This window comes from Phocoena sinus, chromosome 1 (assembly GCF_008692025.1).
Source record: "Phocoena sinus isolate mPhoSin1 chromosome 1, mPhoSin1.pri, whole genome shotgun sequence".
Taxonomy (NCBI): domain Eukaryota; kingdom Metazoa; phylum Chordata; class Mammalia; order Artiodactyla; family Phocoenidae; genus Phocoena; species Phocoena sinus.
Genome location: NC_045763.1, coordinates 29,476,448 through 29,482,985, shown reverse-complemented (window position 1 = coordinate 29,482,985; position 6,538 = coordinate 29,476,448).

Sequence of the window (6,538 nt, the reverse complement as noted above, 5' to 3'; positions counted from 1 at the left end):
CTTTGCAGAACATAGGGCTCTATCACAACTGCTCAACTCTGCTGCTGTACCTCAAAGGCAGCCACAGACTATACGTAAATAAATGGATGTGACTGTGAGCCACTAAATCCTTATTTACCAAAACAGGCTGGGCCAAATGGGGTTTGTTGCCCCCTGTTCTAGACCCCTGTTCTAGTTGGGTGATTGATGGGTGGATGATTATTTTATTATTACATAATTTTCAAGCATTCTTACATATCAAATATTACATGATATATTTTAAAGTACGTATCTAGGGACAATTGGTAAAATCTGAATAAGAGCTGTAGATTAGATAATATTATTGTAACAATGTTAATTTCCTGATTTTCGTCATCATACTCTGACCAGGCAAGAGAATATCCTTGTTTTTACGAAATACACAGTGGGACGTACTTATGGGTAATGCAGGATCACGTGCCATTTACTCTCAAATGGTTCAGGAAAAAAGCCGCATGTGTATATGCATGTATATATCAAAATACCACAGATCAGGTAGCTGAAACAACAGAAATTTATTTTCTCATAGTTGTAGAGGCTGGAAGTCTAAGATCAAGGTTTTGGCAGGGTTGGTTCCTTCTGAGGCCCCTCCCCTCCCTTGTCTTGCAGATAGCCGCCTTCTCCCTGTGTCCTCACATGGTCGTTTCACTGTATGGGAGCATCCCTGGTGTCTCTTCTTCTTCTTATAAGGACACCAGTCATATTGGTTTAGGGCCCTCTAATAATGGCCTCATATTAACTCAATCACCTCTTTAAAGCCCCTACCTCCAAATATAGTCACTCTCTGCTAGGGGTTGAAACTTCAAGATATGAATTTTGGGGGACACAATTCAGCGCATAATACATAGCTAGATAGATGACAAATTTGGTAAAATGTTAAGGGGATGAAGGGGAGACAGAAGTTTTCTGTACTATTCTTGCAACTCTTCTACAAACCTGAAATGATCTCAAAATTAAGAACTTAAAAACACATGCATATATAATTATATACACTTCCAATAAGGCTAAAAGTTACAATTACAATTTTGCAATGATATACATGTTATTCTTCAATTAAAATTTTACTTTAAAAAATCCATTGGGGCTTCCCTTGTGGCGCAGTGGTTAAGAGTACGCCTGCCAATGCAGGAGACACGGGTTCGAGCCCTGGTCCGGGAAAATCCCACATGCCATGGAGCAACTAAGCCCGTGCGCCACAACTACTGAGCCTGCGATCTAAAGCCCTCAAGCCGCAACTACTGAGCCCGTGTGCCACAACTACTGAAGCCTGTGCACCTAGAGCCCGTGCTCCGCAACAAGAGAAGCCAGCACAGTGAGAAGCCTGCACACTGCAACGAAGAGTAGCCCCCGCTCGCCACAACTAGAGAAAGCCCACGCACAGCAACAAAGACCCAACACAGCCAAAAATAATAAATAAATTTATTAAAACTTTAATTAATTAAAAATCCGTTAAGTCAAAAGGAATAGGAGACTAATGTTGGCAAATCCAGCAGCGCAGCTGAGTCAGGAGAAGACCGGGAAGAATCTGGTGATCAGAAGGTTGTGGGTGATCTGGAGACAGACGTTCCTATGGGGTGATGGGGTGGAAGCCAGGTTCAGCTGGGCAGTAAGGAAGTGGAAATAGCAAATGCTGACAACTCTTTACGATCATTTGGCTGTGAATGGCAGGAGAAAGATAGGGTAGTACCAAAAAGGAAATTACGTTGAAGGAATGGAAGAAACTGGATCATGGTGCAGTGCTGCTGGCAGAGCCATGCAGCAAGAAAAGCCCAGAAGCAGCATAGCACAGACATAGTGGGCATGCGTACAGGATCTGGAGTCAAGCTTCCAGGGCTCAGAACCAGATCGAAGCTCTGTCATTTGCCAGCTGTCTCTCAGTTTTCCCATCTTTGGTATGGGTGATAGTGATAACAGACTCTACCCCAAAGAACAGCCATAAAGATTGGATACGTTAATGAATGCAGTGTTTAAAGCAGAGCACAGCACCCAGGAAGCACTCAGCAGAGGAAGTTACGGTAGTTATTATTAGTACAAAAGCAGGGGGAGAAATGGTGGTGATCGCTGCGGAAGTGAAAGGAACTTGGAAGAAGGGTGGAAGGAGAAGTTGGTTTTGGACCATGGGAGAGATTCCTCATTTTGGAAAAGGCCAGGATAGGCATGTTTGGGGGTCAGAAAATCAAAGTTAGACTCTCTTGGGCTTCCCTGGTGGCGCGGTGGTTGGGAGTCCGCCTGCCGATGCAGGGGACGCGGGTTCGTGCCCCGGTCCGGGAGGATCCCACGTGCCGCGGAGCGGCTGGGCCCGTGAGCCATGGCCGCTGAGCCTGCGCGTCCGGAGCCTGTGCTCCGCAACGGGAGAGGCCACAACAGTGAGAGGCCCGCGTACCGCAAAAAAAAAAAACAAAGTTAGACTCTTTTACTGACCAGTTGAGAATTGGTGGGGGAAACTCTTGCAAAGGGGCCAAAAGCATCGAAGGGAGAGTTTGGGGACAGAGGACAAGAACAGAGCTTGAGGGATGGTTGAGGCCCAGGAGAAACTGGAGCCAGGACCAGGCTCCTGCCTGATCTTCCATGAGCATCTTCCCAGGCCTGCCACCAGGACAGGGCAGGCTGGGGAGGGGGAGACAGCCAATGACAGCACAACCCATGAGGTTCTTCTGACCAGGGAGCAGGGAGGACAGGGCTGCAAAGGCACTGAGGGTACAGGTCAGAGAGTCATCAGTGAGTTATTGCTGGGCTGCTGAGGGAGAAGGAAAGGAAGAAAGGCGAGGAGGAGGCTGACAGATGAGGACACGGAGGAACCAAGGCCTGGAGGTCTCTCTGTGCTCAGAGTGCAGGAGCTACGGGGGAGTGGTGAGAGCTAGATGGAGGGAGAGCTGTGGGTAGAGACAGGTGATGGAGTGTGAGGTTTTAGAGGTTGAGCAGTTCCAGGTGACACTGAGGTCCGTGGTGTGACCACAGCATTGGTGGCTAAAAGGGAAAAGCCACGAGGTGACTGGTCAAGGAACTGAAGAACCCAGGTGTGGGTGCATCATCCATGTGGCTGATAAGGTGCCCCCAGGTGGTGGCAGGGTGGCCGTGGAGAGGAAGACCATGAGGCAGGCACCCAGGTCACGAGTGAGTGGAGGTCAGTAGAAGAGAGGAACGGGGAAAGGTAGAGGGTGAAACAGCTCCACGGGCAAGGGCTTCAAATGAGGGCCCAGGAGCCACATCTGGATGCAACCCTGCGATCAAGAGGAAATCCCACCATATTCCTGGCCCCTGTCGTACCTGGAGCTTGGGAGAAGGAGCTGCCTCCTTTCGTAAGTGTGGGAGGGATGGGAGGCGGGCAGAGGTTCTGTCAAGAGTCTAAGGGGGTGGAAGTTTTGCTTCTACAAAAACATTTGCTGATTGATGAGCGGGTGGGCAGATGGGTGAATGGATGTGTGGGTGTTATGGACAGACGGTGGATGGATGGATGAGGGGGTGGATAAATGAGTGAGCGGATGGATAGATGGATGGATGGATGGATGGACGGACCAGTGAGTGAGAGGATGAATGGAAAGGAGAGTGAGATGGTGGAACGTGCGTGGTGGTGGCAGGGGGTTGTGAATAAATAAGTGAATGAATTGAATGACCTGGACGTTCCAGGAAACATAGCAGGACAGCCGGGGAGGTCAGAGAGGTGACAGAGCTAATAGGCCAGGCCTTGCCCCAGGAGTCTACAGCACTCATTAGAACAGCTATAACCACAGGAGGTTGCAAAAGCCACCATCCCTCTACTCCCTGGGGGTCCCCAGCCCAAAGGCTCAGCCGGGGGCAAAAGCCCCTGAGTCTAGACTGGAGGGACAGAGGACACAGGACTAAGGGAACAGACTGGCTACATCTGATGACCCCTCTTCCCTCTCAGGATCCAGGCCAGGTGCCCCAGGAAGCAGCAGAAGAATGCAGACCCTAGGTTCTCATCACAGAAGTTATGGACCTGCCTTCACCTCTCTCTTGCCTTAACCATGTTATTTGACTTCTCCTGGCTACTCCTCCTGGCAAGATTTTGAGGAAAAATGTCCCTGTCTTCTCCCTTCCACCTGCCCACCCCAATGCATGGGGACATGAACCAGCTGCCTGGATCCAGCTACCTCATTTAAGGAAGGCCACGATCAGGGCAGAAGCTGGCCCTGCCTGGGGACACTCTGCCAGCCTCAGGGTTGCAGAACAGATAGGTTTCCTCCAAGCCAAGATAAGCATCTGAGTTTTATCTCACCTCAGCCTCTGATTCCACCACCACCACCAGGACCATACCCCCCACCCAGACACACCATGGCAGGCTAAGGCCGGGAGAGCAGAGATAAGGCCCTCCTGGCCAGCAGACCACAAGCGGCAGATGGGGCCGGGGAGGGAGGGGGGGATCTTCCCTTTTGCCCACCCGAAGCTAGAATTCCGCTTCATTCCCTAGAAGCAGGCCCTCCAGGAGAGCATCTGGGCAGCCATCCCAGCCTCTTGGCAGGTTGGGGCCCTGCATATGGCCCTCCAGCATTCAGCATTGATTATGTCCTAATTGATTTATCTCTCATTTGGGACACCCATCAAAGGCAGAAAATCCTGCCAATCTGAACACCAGGGAAGCAGGAGAGTGTAGTATGGGCTGCCACTGGGTGGAAAAGACTCTTCCAGATCCCTTGGCAGGTAAACTGATGGCCACTGGGGATCCCTCCGGCCTGAAGACCCAGTCCAGCATCCAAACTGCTCAGCACCCTTTCACAGACACCTCCTCCATGCCAGGCCCATGCTGGATACTGGGGTCACAGATCCAGTCCTGGGCTTCACAGAGCACCCGGGAACCCGGATGAGCAGCACCTAACCCAGCCTGGGAAATCCAGGGAGGCTTCACAGAGGAGGTGACATTTCAGCTGGATTTTAAAGGATGAAAGGGATTTCTTCAGACACAAAAATAAGGGGGCTGGGCATTCTGAGCAGAGGGAAGAGTGTTGGAAAGCCCTGGAGCCTCAAAAAAGCAGCACATGACTGGACAGTGATGGTAAATCGAATGGCTGGGGTTTCAGGCCCCTAAGGGGAGGAGGAGGCTGGGAAAGGGAGTATGAAGAGATGAGGCTCCAGCATCGGGGAGGATTAGGGGCTGGCGACGAAGGGACTCAAAGGCCATGAGGATGACTTGGAACTTTATCCCATGGGCAGCGAGGAACCAATGGAGGGTTTTCAGTTGGTCAGTGACATGCTGGGACTTGTGTTTTGGAAGAAGCCCTCCAGATGAGTATAAGAAGGGTGGTATCCCAGGAACGAAGGCAGGGAGACCGGGAGGAGGTCGTTGCCATCATTCTGAAGAGTAATGATGGTGGTCTGACTCCTGCCATGGCAGTGAGGTGGGAGAGAAGGGGCAGAACCCACAGGAAAGGGTGACAGGCCAGATGTGGGGCATAAGAAGCAGGGAGGAGTCCAGGCCAAGTCCAGGTTTCCGGATGCCTGGACAGAAAAGCAGGTTTTCAGGAGAAAAAGTGGAGGAGCTCATGTGGGGGCATGTTTAGTTGGGGCATCTGCGGAGTATCAGGGGGAGATGGGGGTCTGAGAGGCAGGACCGTGAGATGCTGCCCGAGGTGGTGCAGAGTCAATGTCATCTCTGGGTCTAGGATGCAGCCCTAACCCCACCACCATCTCCCACCATTCCCAGGCGTGTGCTACCTCTTCCTACCTCTTTTTTTTTTTTTTTTTTGCGGTACACGGGCCTCTCACTGTTGTGGCCTCTCCCGTTGTGGAGCACAGGCTCCAGACACACAGGCTCAGGGGCCATGGCTCACGGGCCAAGCCGCTCCACGGCATGTGGGATCTTCCCGGACCGGGGCACGAACCTGCGTCCCCTGCATCGGCAGGCGGACTCTCAACCACTGTGCCACTAGGGAAGCCCTTCCTACCTCTTTAACAGCCTTCAACACACTTTTCCCATTCCAGCCTCCATGCCTTTGTTCTTGCTGTTCCGCTGCCCTGAATACCCTTCCCTCCTCTGTACAAATCCCACTCATCCCTTAAGTTCCAACTGGAGTTCCACTACAACCCAGGGGCTGGAGCAAAGATCCAGGGTCAGAGGTGGGGTGGGGGTCGAAAGAGAGGTAGTGAGTGTGGCAGAAAATGAAGAGACCTGATTTAGAGCCCAGATCTGCAGAGAGCTGGCTGTGTGACATGGGGCTGGTCACTTTCCCTCTCTGGGCCTCAGCTTCCTAACCTTTCAGAGGAGAATAAGGAAAGGTCCTTGTCCTCAGGGAGCTCAGAGTCTAGAAAGGGCCATAGGGGAAAACATGACCTGTGAATTTCGAGGTCTATCAAATGCCCAGAGTATGCAAATGAGGGGAAAGTTTATGGAGAAAGACTTAGTGGCATTTTCTCTCAGCCTTGAAGCATGGGTAAAATTTCAACAAGCAGAGATGGAGGTGGAGGAGGGCACCCCAGGAAGGGAGGACAGCCCGAGCCAAGGCTGGGAGGCAGAGAGTTCAGGGTGTGTTCAAGGAAGAATGAGTGTCCAGATTCTGGTTCCTTC